Source organism: Elgaria multicarinata, chromosome 22 (genome assembly GCF_023053635.1).
Source record: "Elgaria multicarinata webbii isolate HBS135686 ecotype San Diego chromosome 22, rElgMul1.1.pri, whole genome shotgun sequence".
Classification (NCBI taxonomy): domain Eukaryota; kingdom Metazoa; phylum Chordata; class Lepidosauria; order Squamata; family Anguidae; genus Elgaria; species Elgaria multicarinata.
Window position 1 is genome coordinate 195,001 of NC_086192.1, and position 15,000 is coordinate 210,000.

At 48.7% G+C, this 15,000-nt stretch overlaps 8 pseudogenes; all 8 read left to right on the plus strand.

Annotated features, from left to right (window-relative positions):
* The window catches only part of LOC134412851 (U6 spliceosomal RNA), a 94-nt pseudogene extending 89 nt beyond the window's left edge, over positions 1-5 (plus strand).
* A 1,164-nt stretch (positions 6-1,169) lies between these two features.
* On the plus strand, positions 1,170-1,266 carry LOC134412843 (U6 spliceosomal RNA; annotated as a pseudogene).
* Positions 1,267-3,048: 1,782 nt separating this feature from the next.
* Positions 3,049-3,117, plus strand: LOC134412874 (U6 spliceosomal RNA; annotated as a pseudogene).
* Positions 3,118-4,247: 1,130 nt separating this feature from the next.
* Positions 4,248-4,316, plus strand: LOC134412828 (U6 spliceosomal RNA; annotated as a pseudogene).
* Positions 4,317-7,065: 2,749 nt separating this feature from the next.
* LOC134412858 (U6 spliceosomal RNA) lies at positions 7,066-7,134 on the plus strand (annotated as a pseudogene).
* A 2,443-nt stretch (positions 7,135-9,577) lies between these two features.
* LOC134412832 (U6 spliceosomal RNA) lies at positions 9,578-9,645 on the plus strand (annotated as a pseudogene).
* A 1,601-nt stretch (positions 9,646-11,246) lies between these two features.
* On the plus strand, positions 11,247-11,314 carry LOC134412833 (U6 spliceosomal RNA; annotated as a pseudogene).
* Positions 11,315-13,429: 2,115 nt separating this feature from the next.
* LOC134412884 (U6 spliceosomal RNA) lies at positions 13,430-13,498 on the plus strand (annotated as a pseudogene).
* The last annotated feature ends 1,502 nt before the right edge of the window (positions 13,499-15,000 follow it).

Sequence of the window (15,000 nt, forward strand, 5' to 3'; positions counted from 1 at the left end):
TTTTTCTCGGAATGGGTATCTGAACATCGTTTTGGGGCAACTTTTGGAGCTTTCTATATTTGTCCCACCTTGTCATGTGCATCTGGTGAGTTTGGTTCACTTTCCTCATTGGGAAGCTGCTTTTACGGCCCAATTTGCGCATTATGCGTTTTTGCCCTGAACGGGTATCTGAACGTGGTTTTGGGGCAACTTTTGCAGCTTTCTATTTTTCTCCTACCTTGTCATGTGCATCTGGTGAGTTTGGTTTACTTTCGTCATTGGGAAGCTGCTTTTACGGCCCATTTTGCGCAGTACGATTTTTTGCCGAGAATGGGTATCTGAACGTGGTTTTGGGGTAACTTTTGGAGCTGTCTATATTTGCCCCACCTTGTCATGTGCATCTGGTGCGTTTTGTTCACTTACCTAGTTGGGAAGATGCCGTTACGGCCCAATTTGCGCAGTACACGTTTTTGCCTGGAACGGGTATCTGAACATGGTTTTGGGGTAACTTTTGGAGCTTTCTATATATGTTCCACCTTGTCTTGTTCATCTAGTGAGTTTGGTTCACTTACCTCATTGGGAAGGTGCCGTTACGGCCGATTTTCGCAATACGCGTTTTCCGCAAAAACGGGTATAAGAACGTGGTTTTGGGGCAACTTTTGGAGCTTTCTATGTTTGTCCCAACTTGTCATGTGCATCTGGATAGTTTGGTTCACTTACCTCATTGGGAAGCTGCCGTTATGGCCCATTTTGCGCAATACGCGTTTTTGCCAGGAACGGGTAAATGAACGTAGTTAGGGTTAGGGTTAGGGTTAGGGTTAGGTTCCGGGTTAGGTTCCGGGTTAGGGTTAGGTTCCGGGTTGGGTTCCGGGTTAGGTTCCGGGTTATGTTCCGGGTAGGTTCCGGGTTAGGTTTAGGTTCCAGGATAGGGTTAGGTTCCGGGTTAGGTCTAGGGTTAGGTTCCGGGTTATTGTTAGCGTTAGGGTTAGGGTTAGGGTTAGGGTTAGGGTTAAGGTAAGGGTTAGGGTTAGGGTTAGGGTTAGGGTTAGGGTTAGGGTTAAGGTAAGGGTTAGGCTTAGGGTTAGGGTAGGGTTAGGGTTAGAGTTAGGGTTAGGGTTAGGGTTAGGGTTAGGGTTAGGGTTAGGGTTAGGGTTAGGGTTAGGGTTAGGGTTAGGGTTAGGGTTAGGGTAGTGCTCGCTTTGGCAGCACATATAATAAAATTGGAACGATACAGAGAAGATTAGCATGGCCCCTGCGCATCTGTTTTGCGAAATACGAATTTTTCTCGGAATGCGTATCTGAACGTCGTTTCGGGGCAACTTATGGAGCTTTATATATTTGCCCCACCTTGTAATGTGCATCTCGTGAGTTTGGTTCACTTACCTCATTGGGAAGTTGCCATGACGGCCCAATTTGCGCAACATGAGTTTTTGCCCAGAACGGGTATCTGAATGTGGTTTTGGGGCAACTTCTGGAGCTTTCTATATTTATCCTACCTTGTCATGTGCATCTGGTAATTTGGTTCACTTACCTCATTGGGAAGTTGCCGTTACGGCCCAATTTTGCGCAATACGCATTTTTGCCCATAAGGGGTATCTGAACGTAGTTTCGGGGTAACTTTTGGAGGTTTCTATATTTGCCCCACCTAGTTATGTGCATATGGTGAGTTTGGTTCACTTCCCTTATTGGGAAGCTGCCGTTACGGCCCATTTTGCGCAATGCGCATTTTTGCCAGGAACGGGTAACTGAACGTGGTTTTGGAGCAACTTTTGGAGCTTTCTATATTTCTCCTACCTTGTCATGTGCATCTGGATAGTTTGGTTCACTTACCTCATTGGGAAGCAGCCGTTATGGCCCAATTTGCACAATTCGAATTTTTGCCGGAATCGGTATCTGAACGTCGTTTCGGGGCAACTTTTGGAGCTTTCTATATTTATCCCTCCCGCAAGAACGGGTGTTAGAACGTTGGGCGCTATATGCATTTTTGACCAAAACGGGTTTCTGAACGTGGTTTGGGGGCAACTTTTGGAGCTTTCTATATTTGCCCCACCTAGTTATGTGCATATGGTGAGTTTGGTTCACTTCCCCTATTGGGAAGCTGCCGTTACGGCATATTTTGCGCAATTCGCATTTTTGCCGAAATGGGTATCTGAACGTCGTTTCGGGGCAACTGATATAGCTTTCTATATTTGCCTAACCCTAACCCGGTTAGGTTCCGGGTTAGGGTTAGGTTCCGGATTAGGGTTAGGTTCCGGTTTAGGGTTAGGTTCCGGGTTAGGGTTAGGTTCCGGGTTAGGGTTAGGGTTAGGGTTAGGTTCCGGGTTAGGGTTAGGTTCCGGGTTAGGGTTAGGGTTAGGGTTAGGGTTAGGGTTAGGGTTAGGGTTAGGGTTAGGGTTAGGGTTAGGGTGAGGGTGAGGGTGAGGGTGAGGGTGAGGGTGTGGGTTAGGGTGAGTGTGAGGGTTAGGGTTAGGGTTAGGGTTAGGGTTAGGGTTAGGGTTAGGGTTAGGGTTAGGGTTAGGGTTAGGGTTAGGGTTAGGGTTAGGGTTAGGGTTAGGGTTAGGGTTAGGTTCCCAGTTAGGGTTAGGGTTAGGGTTAGGGTTAGGGTTAGGTTCCGGGTTAGGGTTAGGTTCCTGGTTAGAGTTAGGTTCCGGGTTAGGGTTAGGGTTTGGGTTAGGGTTAGGAGTTCAGGTTCGGGTTCGGGTTAGGGTTCGGGTTCGGGTTCGGGTTCGGGTTCGGGTTCGGGTTAGGGTTAGGGTTAGGGTTAGGGTTAGGGTTAGGGTTAAGGTTAGGGTTAAGGTTAAGGTAAGGGTTAGGGTTAGGGTTAAGTTTAAGGTCAGGGTCAGGGTCAGGGTCAGGGTTAGGGTTCGGGTTCGGGTTCGGGTTCGGGTTAGGGTTAGGGTTAGGGTTAGGGTTAGGGTTAGGGTTAGGGTTAGGGTTAGGGTTAGGGTTAGGGATAGGGATGGGGTTAGGGTTAGGTTCCGGGTTAGGGTTAGGGTTAGGGTTAGGGTTAGGGTTAGGGTTAGGGTTAGGGTTAGGGTTAGGGTTAGGGTTAGGGTTAGGGTTAGGGTTGTGCTCGCTTCGGCAGCACATATAGTAAAATTGCAACGATACAGAGAAGATTAGCATAGCCCCTGCGCATCTGGTGGTTTTGGTTCACTTACCTCATTGGGAAGCTGCCGTTACGGCCCGTTTTGCGCAATACGAGTATTTGCCGGAATGGGTATCTGAACGTCGTTTCGGGGAAACTTATGGGGCTTTCTATATTTGCCCCACCTTGTCATGTGCATCTGGTGAGTTTGGTTCACTTACCTCATTGGGAAGGTGCCGTTACGGCCCATTTTCGCAATACACGTTTTCTGCCGAAATGGGTATCTGAACGTCGTTTCGGGGCAACTGATATAGCTTTCTATATTTGCCTAACCCTAACCCGGTTAGGTTCCGGGTTAGGGTTAGGTTCCGGATTAGGGTTAGGGTCCGGTTTAGGGTTAGGTTCCGGGTTAGGGTTAGGTTCCGGGTTAGGGTTAGGGTTAGGGTTAGGTTCCGGGTTAGGGTTAGGTTCCGGGTTAGGGTTAGGGTTAGGGTTAGGGTTAGGGTTAGGGTTAGGGTTAGGGTTAGGGTTAGGGTTAGGGTTAGGGTTAGGGTGAGGGTGAGGGTGAGGGTGAGGGTGAGGGTGAGGGTATGGGTTAGGGTGAGTGTGAGGGTTAGGGTTAGGGTTAGGGTTAGGGTTAGGGTTAGGGTTAGGGTTAGGGTTAGGGTTAGGGTTAGGGTTAGGGTTAGGGTTAGGGTTAGGGTTAGGGTTAGGGTTAGGTTCCCAGTTAGGGTTAGGGTTAGGGTTAGGGTTAGGGTTAGGTTCCGGGTTAGGGTTAGGTTCCTGGTTAGAGTTAGGTTCCGGGTTAGGGTTAGGGTTTGGGTTAGGGTTAGGAGTTCAGGTTCGGGTTCGGGCTAGGGTTCGGGTTCGGGTTCGGGTTCGGGTTCGGGTTAGGGTTAGGGTTAGGGTTAGGGTTAGGGTTAGGGTTAGGGTTAAGGTTAGGGTTAAGGTTAAGGTAAGGGTTAGGGTTAGGGTTAAGTTTAAGGTCAGGGTCAGGGTCAGGGTCAGGGTTAGGGTTCGGGTTCGGGTTCGGGTTAGGGTTAGGGTTAGGGTTAGGGTTAGGGTTAGGGTTAGGGTTAGGGTTAGGGATAGGGATGGGGTTAGGGTTAGGTTCCGGGTTAGGGTTAGGGTTAGGGTTAGGGTTAGGGTTAGGGTTAGGGTTAGGGTTAGGGTTAGGGTTGTGCTCGCTTCGGCAGCACATATAGTAAAATTGCAACGATACAAAGAAGATTAGCATAGCCCCTGCGCATCTGGTGGTTTTGGTTCACTTACCTCATTGGGAAGCTGCCGTTACGGCCCGTTTTGCGCAATACGAGTATTTGCCGGAATGGGTATCTGAACGTCGTTTCGGGGAAACTTATGGGGCTTTCTATATTTGCCCCACCTTGTCATGTGCATCTGGTGAGTTTGGTTCACTTACCTCATTGGGAAGGTGCCGTTACGGCCCATTTTCGCAATACACGTTTTCTGCCGGAAAGGGTATCTGAACGTGGTTTGGGGGCAACTTTAGGAGCTTTCTGTATTTGTCCCAACTTGTCATGTGCATCCGGTGAGTTTGGTTCACTTACCTCATTGGGAAGCTGCCGTTACGGCCTATTTGCGCAATACACGTTTTTGACCGGAACGGGTATTTGAACGTGGTTTTAGGGTAACTTTTGGAGCTTTCTATATTTTTCCCACCTTGTCTTGTGCATCTACTGAGTTTGGTACACTTACCTCATTGGCAAGGTGCCGTTACGGCCCATTTTCGCAATACGCGTTTTCCGCAAGAACAGGTATCTGAACGTGGTTTTGGAGCAACTTTTGGAGCTTTCTATATTTGTCCTACCTTGTCATGTGCATCTGGTGAGTTTGGTTCACTTACCTCATTGGGAAGTTGCCGTTACGGCCCAATTTGCGCAATATGCATTTTTGCCCTGAACGGGTATCTGAACGTGGTTTTGGGGCAACTTTTGGAGCTTTCTATATTTATCCTACCTTGTCATGTGCATCTGGATATTTTGGTTCGCTTACCTTATTGGGAAGTGCCGTTACGGCCCGTTTTGCGCAATACGAGTTTTTGCCGGAATGGGTGTCTGAACGTTGTTTCTGGGCAACTTATGGAGCTTTCTTTATTTGCCCCACCTTGTCATGTGCATCTGGTGCGTTTTGTTCACTTACCTAATTGGGAAGATGCCGTTACGGCCCAATTTGCGCAATACGCGTTTTTGCCTGGAACGGGTATCTGAACATGGTTTTGGGGTAACTTTTGGAGCTTTCTATATATGTCCCACCTTGTCTTGTTCATCTAGTGAGTTTGGTTCACTTACCTCATTGGGAAGGTGCCGTTACGGCCGATTTTCGCAATACGCGTTTTCCGCAAAAACGTTTATTAGAACGTGGTTTTGGGCAACTTTTGGAGCTTTCTATGTTTGTCCCAACTTGTCATGTGCATCTGGATAGTTTGGTTCACTTACCTCATTGGGAAGCTGCCGTTATGGCCCATTTTGCACAATACGCGTTTTTGCCAGGAACGGGTAAATGAACGTAGTTAGGGTTAGGGTTAGGTTTAGGGTTAGGTTCCGGGTTAGGGTTAGGTTCCGGGTAAGGGTGAGGGTTAGTTTCCGGATTAGGGTTAGGTTCCGGTTTATGGTTATTTTCCGGGTTAGGGTTAGGTACCGGGTTAGGGTTAGTTTTAGGGTTAGGTTCCGGGTTAGGGTTAGGTTCCAGGATAGGGTTAGAGTTAGGTTCCGGGTTAGGGTTAGGATTAGGTTCCGGGTTAGGGTTAGGTTCCGGGTTAGGGTTAGGATTAGGTTCCGGCTTAGGGTTAGGGTTAGGGTTAGGTTCCGGGTTCGGTTCCGGGTTAGGTTCTGGGTTAGGGTTAGGTTCCGGGTTAGGGTTAGGGTTAGAATTAGGTTCCGGGTTAGGTTCCGGGTTAGGGTTAGGTTCCCAGTTAGGGTTAGGGTTAGGGTTAGGGTTAGGGTTAGAGTTAGGGTTAGGGTTAGGTTCCGGGTTAGGGTTAGGTTCCTGGTTAGAGTTAGGTTCTGGGTTAGGGTTAGGGTTAGGGTTAGGGTTAGGAGTTCAGGTTCGGGTTCGGGTTAGGGTTCGGGTTCGGGATCGGGTTCGGGTTCGGGTTCGGGTTCGGGTTAGGGTTAGGGTTAGGGTTAGGGTTATGGTTAGGGTTAGGGTTAGGGTTAGGGTTAGGGTTAAGGTTAAGGTTAGGGTTAAGGTTAAGGTAAGGGTTAGGGTTAGGGTTAAGTTTAATGTCAGGGTCAGGGTTAGGGTTAGGGTTAGGGTTAGGGTTATGGTTAGGGTTAGGGTTAGGGTTAAGGTTAGGGTTAGGGTTAGGGTTAGTGTTAGGGTTAGCGTTAGGGTTAGGGTTAGGGTTAGAGTTAGGTTTAGGGTTAGGGTTAGGTTCCGAGTTAGGGTTAGGTTCCGGGTTAGGGTTAGGTTCCGGGTTAGGGTTATGTTCCAGGTTAGGGTTAGGTTTCGGATAAGGGTTAGGGTTAGGGTTAGTTTCCGGGTTAGGTTCCGGGTTAGGTTCCGGGTTAGGTTCCGGGTTAGGTTCTGGGTTAGGGTTAGGTTCCGGGTTAGGGTTAAGGTTAGGGTTAGGTTCCGGGTTAGGTTCCGGGTTAGGTTCCGGGTTAGGGTTAGGTTCCGGGTTAGGGTTAGGTTCCGGGTTAAGGTTAGGGTTAGGGTTAGGGTTAGGGTTAGGTTCCGGGTAAGTGTTAGGTTCCGGTTTAGGGTTAGGGTTAGGGTTAGGGTTAGGGTTAGGGTTAGGGGTTAGGGTTAGGGTTAGGGTTAGGGTTAGGGTTAGGGTTAAGGTTAGGGTTAAGGTTAAGGTAAGGGTTAGGGTTAGGGTTAAGGTTAGGGTTAGGTTTAGGGTTAGGGTTAGGGTTAGGGTTAGGGTTAGGGTTAGGGTTAGGGTTAGGGTTAGGGTTAGGGTTAGGGTTAGGGTTAGGGTTAGGGTTAGGGTTAGGGTTAGGGTTAGGGTTAGGGTTAGGGTTAGGGTTAGGGTTGTGCTCGCTTCGGCAGCACATATACTAAAATTGGAACGATACAGAGAAGATTAGCATGGTCCCTGCACATCTCGTGAATTTGGTTCACTTACCTCATTGGGAAGTTGCCATTACGGCCCAATTTGTGCAATACGAGTTTTTGCCCAGAATGGGTATCTGAACGTGGTTTTGCTGCGACTTTTGGAGCTTTCTATGTTTGTCCTACCTTGTCATGTGCATCTGGTGAGTTTGGTTCACTCACCTCATTGGGAAGTTGCTGCTACGGCCCAATTTGCGCAATACTCGTTTTTGCCCGGAACGGATGTCTGAACGTGGTTTTGGTGTAACTTTTGGAGCTTTCTATATATGTCCCACCTTGTCTTGTGCATCTCGTAAGTTTGGTTCACTTACCTCATTGGAAAGGAGCCGTTACGGCCCATTTTCGCAATACGCGTTTTCTGCAAAAATGGCTATTAGAACGTGGTTTGGGGGCAACTTTTGGAGCTTTCTATATTTGTCCCAACTTGTCGTGTGCATCTGGATAGTTTGGTTCACTTACCTCATTGGGAAGCTGCCGTTACGGCCCAATTTACGCAATACGTGTTTTTGCCCAGAATGGGTATCTGAACATGGTTTCGGGGTAACTTTTGGAGCTTTCCATATTTGCCCCACCTAGTTATGTGCATATGGTGAATTTGGTTCACTTCCCTTATTGGGAAGCTGCCGTTACAGCCCATTTTCGCAATACATGTTTTCTACCGGAATGTGTATCTGAACGTCGTTTCGGGGCAACTTATGGAGCTTTCTATATTTGCCCCACCTTGTCATGTGCACCTGGTGAGTTTCATTCACTTACTTAATTGGGAAGTTGCCGTTACGGCCCGTTTTGCTGAATACGAGTTTTTGCCGGAATGGGTATCTGAACGTCGTGTCGGGTAATTTATGGAGCTGTCTATATTTGTCCCAACTTGTCATGTGCATCTGGTGAGTTTGGTTAACTTACCTCATTGGGAAGCTGCCGTTACGGCCCGTTTTGCGCAAAATGAGTTTTTGCCGGAATGGGTATCTGAACGTCGTTTCGGTGCAATTTATGGAGCTTTCTATATATGCCTAACCCTAACCCGGTTAGGTTCCGGGTTAGGGTTAGGTTCCGGGTAAGGGTGAGGGTTAGTTTCCGGATTAGGGTTAGGTTCCGGTTTAGGGTTAGGTTCCGGGTTAGGGTTAGGTTCCGGGTTAGGGTTAGTTTTAGGGTTAGGTTCTGGGTTAGGGTTAGGTTCCAGGATAGGGTTAGAGTTAGGTTCCGGGTTAGGGTTAGGATTAGGTTCCGGCTTAGGGTTAGGGTTAGGGTTAGGTTCCGGGTTCGGTTCCGGGTTAGGTTCCGGGTTAGGTTCTGGGTTAGGGTTACTTTCCGGGTTAGGGTTAGGTTCCGGATTAGGGTTAGGGTTAGGGTTAGGGTTAGGGTTAGGGTTAGGATTAGGGGTAGGGGTAGGGTTAGGGTAGGGTTAGGGTTAAGGTTAGGGTTAAGGTTAAGGTAAGGGTTAGGGTTAGGGTTAAGTTTAAGGCCAGGGTCAGGGTTAGGGTTAGGGTTAGGGTTAGGGTTAGGGTTAGGGTTAGGGTTAGGATTAGGGTTAGCGTTAGGTTTAGGGTTAGGGTTAGGGTTAGGGTTAGGGTTAGGGTTAGGGTTAGGGTTAGGTTCCGAGTTAGGGTTAGGTTCCGGGTTAGGGTTAGGTTCCGGGTTAGGGTTAGGGTTAGGGTTAGGGTTAGGGTTTAGGGTTAGGGTTAGGGTTCGGGTTCGGGTTCGGGTTATATATTTGCCCCAACTTGTCATGTGCATCTGGTGAGTTTGGTTCACTTACCTCATTAGGAAGTTGCCATTACGACCCAATTTGCGCAATACAATTTTTTGTCCTGAACGGGTATCTGAACGTCGTTTTGGTGCAACTTATGGAGCTTTCTATATATGCCTAACCCTAAACCCCTTAGGTTCCGGGTTAGGGTTAGGCTCCGGGTTAGGATTAAGGTTAGGTTCCGAATTAGGGTTAGGTTCCGGTTTAGGGTTAGGTTCCGGGTTAGGGTTAGGTTCTGGGTTAGCGTTAGGGTTAGGGTTAGGTTCCGGGTTAGGGTTAGGTTCCGGGTTAGGGTTAGGGTGAGGTTCCGGGTTAGGGTTAGGTTCCGGGTTAGGGTTAGGTTCCGGGTTAGGGACACTTTCCGGGTTTGGGTTAGGTTCCTTGTTAGGGCTAGGGTTAGGGTTAGGTTCCATGTTAGGTTCCGGGTTACGATCTGGGTTAGGTTCTGGGTTAGGGTTAGGTTCCGGGTTAGGGTTAGGGTTAAGGTTAGGTTCCGGGTTAGGTTCCGGGTTAGGTTCCGGGTTAGGGTTAGGTTCCGGGTTAGGGTTAGGTTACGGTGAAGGGTTAGGTTCCGGGTTAGGGTTAGGTTCCGGGTTAGGGTTAGGGTTAGGGTTAGGGTTAGGGTTAGGGTTAGGGTTAGGGTTAGGGTTAGGGTTAGGGTTAGGGTTAGGGTTAGGGTTATGGTTGTGCTCGCTTCGGCAGCACATATATTAAATTGGAACGATACATAGAAGATTAGCATGGCCCCTGCACATCTGGTGAGTTTGGTTCACTTACCTCATTGGGAAGCTGCCGTTAAATCCCGTTTTGCTCAATACAAGTCTTTGCCGGAATGGGTATCTGAACGTCGTTTCGGTGCAATTTATGGAGCTTTCTATATATGCCTAACCCTAACCCGGTTAGGTTCCGGGTTAGGGTTAGGTTCCGGGTAAGGGTGAGGGTTAGTTTCCGGATTAGGGTTAGGTTCCGGTTTAGGGTTAGGTTCCGGGTTAGGGTTAGGTTCCGGGTTAGGGTTAGTTTTAGGGTTAGGTTCTGGGTTAGGGTTAGGTTCCAGGATAGGGTTAGAGTTAGGTTCCGGGTTAGGGTTAGGATTAGGTTCCGGCTTAGGGTTAGGGTTAGGGTTAGGTTCCGGGTTCGGTTCCGGGTTAGGTTCCGGGTTAGGTTCTGGGTTAGGGTTACTTTCCGGGTTAGGGTTAGGTTCCGGATTAGGGTTAGGGTTAGGGTTAGGGTTAGGGTTAGGGTTAGGGTTAGGGTTAGGGTTAGGATTAGGGGTAGGGGTAGGGTTAGGGTAGGGTTAGGGTTAAGGTTAGGGTTATGGTTAAGGTAAGGGTTAGGGTTAGGGTTAAGTTTAAGGCCAGGGTCAGGGTTAGGGTTAGGGTTAGGGTTAGGGTTAGGGTTAGGGTTAGGGTTAGCGTTAGGGTTAGGGTTAGGGTTAGGGTTAGGGTTAGGGTTAGGGTTAGGGTTAGGGTTAGGGTTAGGGTTAGGTTCCGAGTTAGGGTTAGGTTCCGGGTTAGGGTTAGGTTCCGGGTTAGGGTTAGGGTTAGGGTTAGGGTTAGGGTTAGGGTTTAGGGTTAGGGTTAGGGTTCGGGTTCGGGTTATATATTTGCCCCAACTTGTCATGTGCATCTTGTGAGTTTGGTTCACTTACCTCATTAGGAAGTTGCCATTACGACCCAATTTGCGCAATACAATTTTTTGTCCAGAACGGGTATCTGAACGTCGTTTTGGTGCAACTTATGGAGCTTTCTATATATGCCTAACCCTAAACCCCTTAGGTTCCGGGTTAGGGTTAGGCTCCGGGTTAGGGTTAAGGTTAGGTTCCGAATTAGGGTTAGGTTCCGGTTTAGGGTTAGGTTCCGGGTTAGGGTTAGGTTCTGGGATAGCGTTAGGGTTAGGGTTAGGTTCCGGGTTAGGGTTAGGTTCCGGGTTAGGGTTAGGGTGAGGTTCCGGGTTAGGGTTAGGTTCCGGGTTAGGGTTAGGTTCCGGGTTAGGGATACTTTCCGGGTTAGGGTTAGGTTCCGGGTTAGGGCTAGGGTTAGGGTTAGGTTCCGAGTTAGGTTCCGGGTTACGATCTGGGTTAGGTTCTGGGTTAGGGTTAGGTTCCGGGTTAGGGTTAGGGTTAAGGTTAGGTTCCGGGTTAGGTTCCGTGTTAGGTTCCGGGTTAGGGTTAGGTTCCGGGTTATGCTTAGGGTTAGGGTTAGGGTTAGAGTTAGGGTTAGGTTACGGTGAAGGGTTAGGTTCCGGGTTAGGGTTAGGTTCCGGGTTAGGGTTAGGGTTAGGGTTAGGGTTAGGGTTAGGGTTAGGGTTAAGGTTAGGGTTAGGGTTAGGGTTAGGGTTAGGGTTAGGGTTAGGGTTGTGCTCGCTTCGGCAGCACATATATTAAATTGGAACGATACATAGAAGATTAGCATGGCCCCTGCACATCTGGTGAGTTTGGTTCACTTACCTCATTGGGAAGCTGCCGTTAAAGCCCGTTTTGCTCAATACAAGTCTTTGCCGGAATGGGAATCTGAACGTCATTTCGGGGAAACTTATGGAGCTTTCTATATTTGCCCCACCTTGTCATGTGCATCTGGTGAGTTTGGTTCACTTACCTAATGGGAAGTTGCCATTACGGCCCAATTTGTGCAATACGAGTTTTTGCCCAGAATGGGTATCTGAACGTGGTTTTGGGGCAACTTTTGGATCTTTCTATATTTGTCCCACCTTGTCATGTGCATCTGGTGAGTTTGGTTCACTTACCTCATTGGGAAGCTGCCGTTACGGCCCATTTTACGCAATACAAGTTTTTGACCGGAACGGGTATCTGAACGTGGTTTTGGGGTAACTTTTGGAGCTTTCTATATATGTCCCACCTTGTCTTGTGCATCTAGTAAGTTTGGTTCACTTACCTCATTGGAAAGGAGCCGTTACGGCCCATTTTCGCAATACGCGTTTTCTGCAAAAATGGCTATTAGAACGTGGGTTTGGGGCAACTTTTGGAGCTTTCTATATTTGTCCCAACTTGTCATGTGCATCTGGATAGTTTGGTTCACTTACCTCATTGGGAAGCTGCCGTTACGGCCCAATTTTCGCAATATGTGTTTTTGCCCAGAAAGGGTATCTGAACATGGTTTCGGGGTAACTTTTGGAGCTTTCCATATTTGCCCCACCTAGTTATGTGCATATGGTGAATTTGGTTCACTTCCCTTATTGGGAAGCTGCCGTTACGGCCCATTTTCGCAATACATGTTTTCTACCGGAATGGGTATCTGAACGTCGTTTCGGGGCAACTTATGGAGCTTTCTATATTTGCCTAACCCTAACCCGGTTAGGGTTAGGTTCCTGGTAAGGGTGAGGGTTAGTTTCCGGATTAGGGTTAGGTTCCGGTTTAGGGTTAGGTTCCGGGTTAGGGTTAGGTTCCGGGTTAGGGTTAGTTTTAGGGTTAGGTTCCGGGTTAGGGTTAGGTTCCAGGATAGGGTTAGAGTTAGGTTCCGGGTTAGGGTTAGGATTAGGTTCCGGGTTAGGGTTAGGTTCCGGGTTAGTGTTAGGATTAGGTTCCGGCTTAGGGTTAGGGTTAGGGTTAGGTTCCGGGTTCGGTTCCGGGTTAGGTTCTGGGTTAGGGTTAGGTTCCGGGTTAGGGTTAGGGTTAGGGTTAGGTTCCGGGTTAGGTTCCGGGTTAGGGTTAGGTTCCCAGTTAAGGTTAGGGTTAGGGTTAGGGTTAGGGTTAGGGTTAGGTTCCGGGTTAGGGTTAGGTTCCAGGTTAGGGTTAGGTTCCGGGTTAGGGTTAGGGTTAGGGTTAGGGTTAGGGTAAGGAGTTCAGGTTCGGGTTCGGGTTCGGGTTCGGGTTCGGGTTCGGGTTCGGGTTAGGGTTAAGGTTAGGGTTAGGGTTAGGGTTAGGGTTAGGGTTAGGGTTAGGGTTAAGGTTAGGGTTAAGGTTAAGGTAAGGGTTAGGGTTAGGGTTAAGTTTAAGGTCAGGGTCAGGGTTAGGGTTAGGGTTAGGGTTAGGGTTAGGGTTAGGGTACGGGTTAGGGTTAGCGTTAGGGTTATGGTTAGGGTTAGAGTTAGGGTTAGGGTTAGGGTTATGGTTAGGGTTAGGTTCCGAGTTAGGGTTAGGTTCCGGGTTAGGGTTAGGTTCCGGGTTAGGGTTATGTTCCAGGTTAGGGTTAGGTTTCGGGTTAGGGTTAGGGTTAGGTTTAGTTTACGGGTTAGGTTCCGGGTTAGGTTCCGGGTTAGGTTCTTGGTTAGGGTTAGGTTCCGGGTTAGGGTTAAGGTTAGGGTTAGGTTCCGGGTTAGGTTCCGGGTAAGGGTTAGGTTCCGGGTTAGGGTTAGGTTCCGGGTTAAGGTCAGGGTTAGGGTTAGGGTTAGGTTCCGGGTAAGGGTTAGGTTCCGGTTTAGGGTTAGGGTTAGGCTTAGGTTTAGGGGTTAGGGTTAGGGTTAGGGTTAGGGTTAGGGTTAGGGTTAGGGTTAAGGTTAAGGTTAGGGTTAGGGTTAGGGTTAGGGTTAGGGTTAGGGTTAGGGTTAGGGTTAGGGTTAGGGTTAGGGTTAGGGTTAGGGTTGTGCTCGCTTCGGCAGCACATATACTAAAATTGGAACGATACAGAGAAGATTAGCATAGTCCCTGCACATCTCGTGAGTTTGGTTCACTTACCTCATTAGGAAGTTGCCATTACGGCCCAATTTGTGCAATACGAGTTTTTGCCCAGAATGGGTATCTGAACGTGGTTTTGCTGCGACTTTTGGAGCTTTCTATGTTTGTCCTACCTTGTCATGTGCATCTGGTGAGTTTGGTTCACTCACCTCATTGGGAAGTTGCTGCTACGGCCCAATTTGCGCAATACGCGTTTTTGCCCGGAACGGATGTCTGAACGTGGTTTTGGGGCAACTTTTGGAGCTTTCTATATTTGTCCCACCTTGTCATGTGCATCTGGTGAGTTTGGTTCACTTACCTCATTGGGAAGCTGCCGTTATGGCCCATTTTACGCAATACAAGTTTTTGACCGGAACGGGTATCTGAACGGGGTTTTGGGGGGAACTTTTGGAGCTTTCTACATTTGCCCCACCTTGTCACGTGCACCTGGTGAGTTTGGTTCACGTGCCCCATCGGGAAGGTGCCGCTACGGCCCATTTTCGTCATGCATGTTTTCTGCAGGAACGGGTACCAGAACGGGGTTTTGGGGGGAACTTTTGGAGCTTTCTACATTTGCCCCACCTTGTCACGTGCACCTGGTGAGTTTGGTTCACGTGCCCCATCGGGAAGGTGCCGTTACGGCCCATTTTCGCCATGCGCGTTTTCTGCAGGAACGGGTACCAGAACGTGGTTTTGGGGCAACTTTTGGAGCTTTCTATATTTGCCCCACCTTGTCATGTGCACCTGGTGAGTTTCATTCACTTACTTAATTGGGAAGTTGCCGTTACGGACCGTTTTGCTGAATACGAGTTTTTGCCGGAATGGGTATCTGAACGTCGTGTCGGATAATTTATGGAGCTGTCTATATTTGTCCCAACTTGTCATGTGCATCTGGTGAGTTTGGTTCACTTACCTCATTGGGAAGCTGCCGTTACGGCCCATTTTCGCAATACATGTTTTCTACTTGAATGGGTATCTGAACGTCGTTTCGGTGCAACTTATGGAGCTTTCTATATATGCCTAACCCTAACCAGGTTAGGTTCCGGGTTAGGGTTAGGTTCCGGGTAAGGGTGAGGGTTAGTTTCCGGATTAGGGTTAGGTTCCGGTTTAGGGTTAGGTTCCGGGTTAGGGTTAGGTTCCGGGTTAGGGTTAGTTTTAGGGTTAGATTCCGGGTTAGGGTTAGGTTCCAGGATAGGGTTAGAGTTAGGTTCCGGGTTAGGGTTAGGATTAGGTTCCGGGTTAGGGTTAGGTTCCTGGTTAGGGTTAGGATTAGGTTCCGGTTTAGGGTTAGGGTTAGGGTTAGGTTCCGGGTTCGGTTCCGGGTTAGGTTCCGGGTTAGGTTCTGGGTTAGGGTTAGTTTCCGGGTTAGGGTTAGGGTTAGGGTTAGGTTCCGGGTTAGGTTCCGGGTTAGGGTTAGGTTCCCGGTTAGGGTTAGGGTTAGGGTTAGGGTTAGGGTTAGGGTTAGGGTCCGGGTTAGGGTTAGGTTCCTGGTTAGAGTTA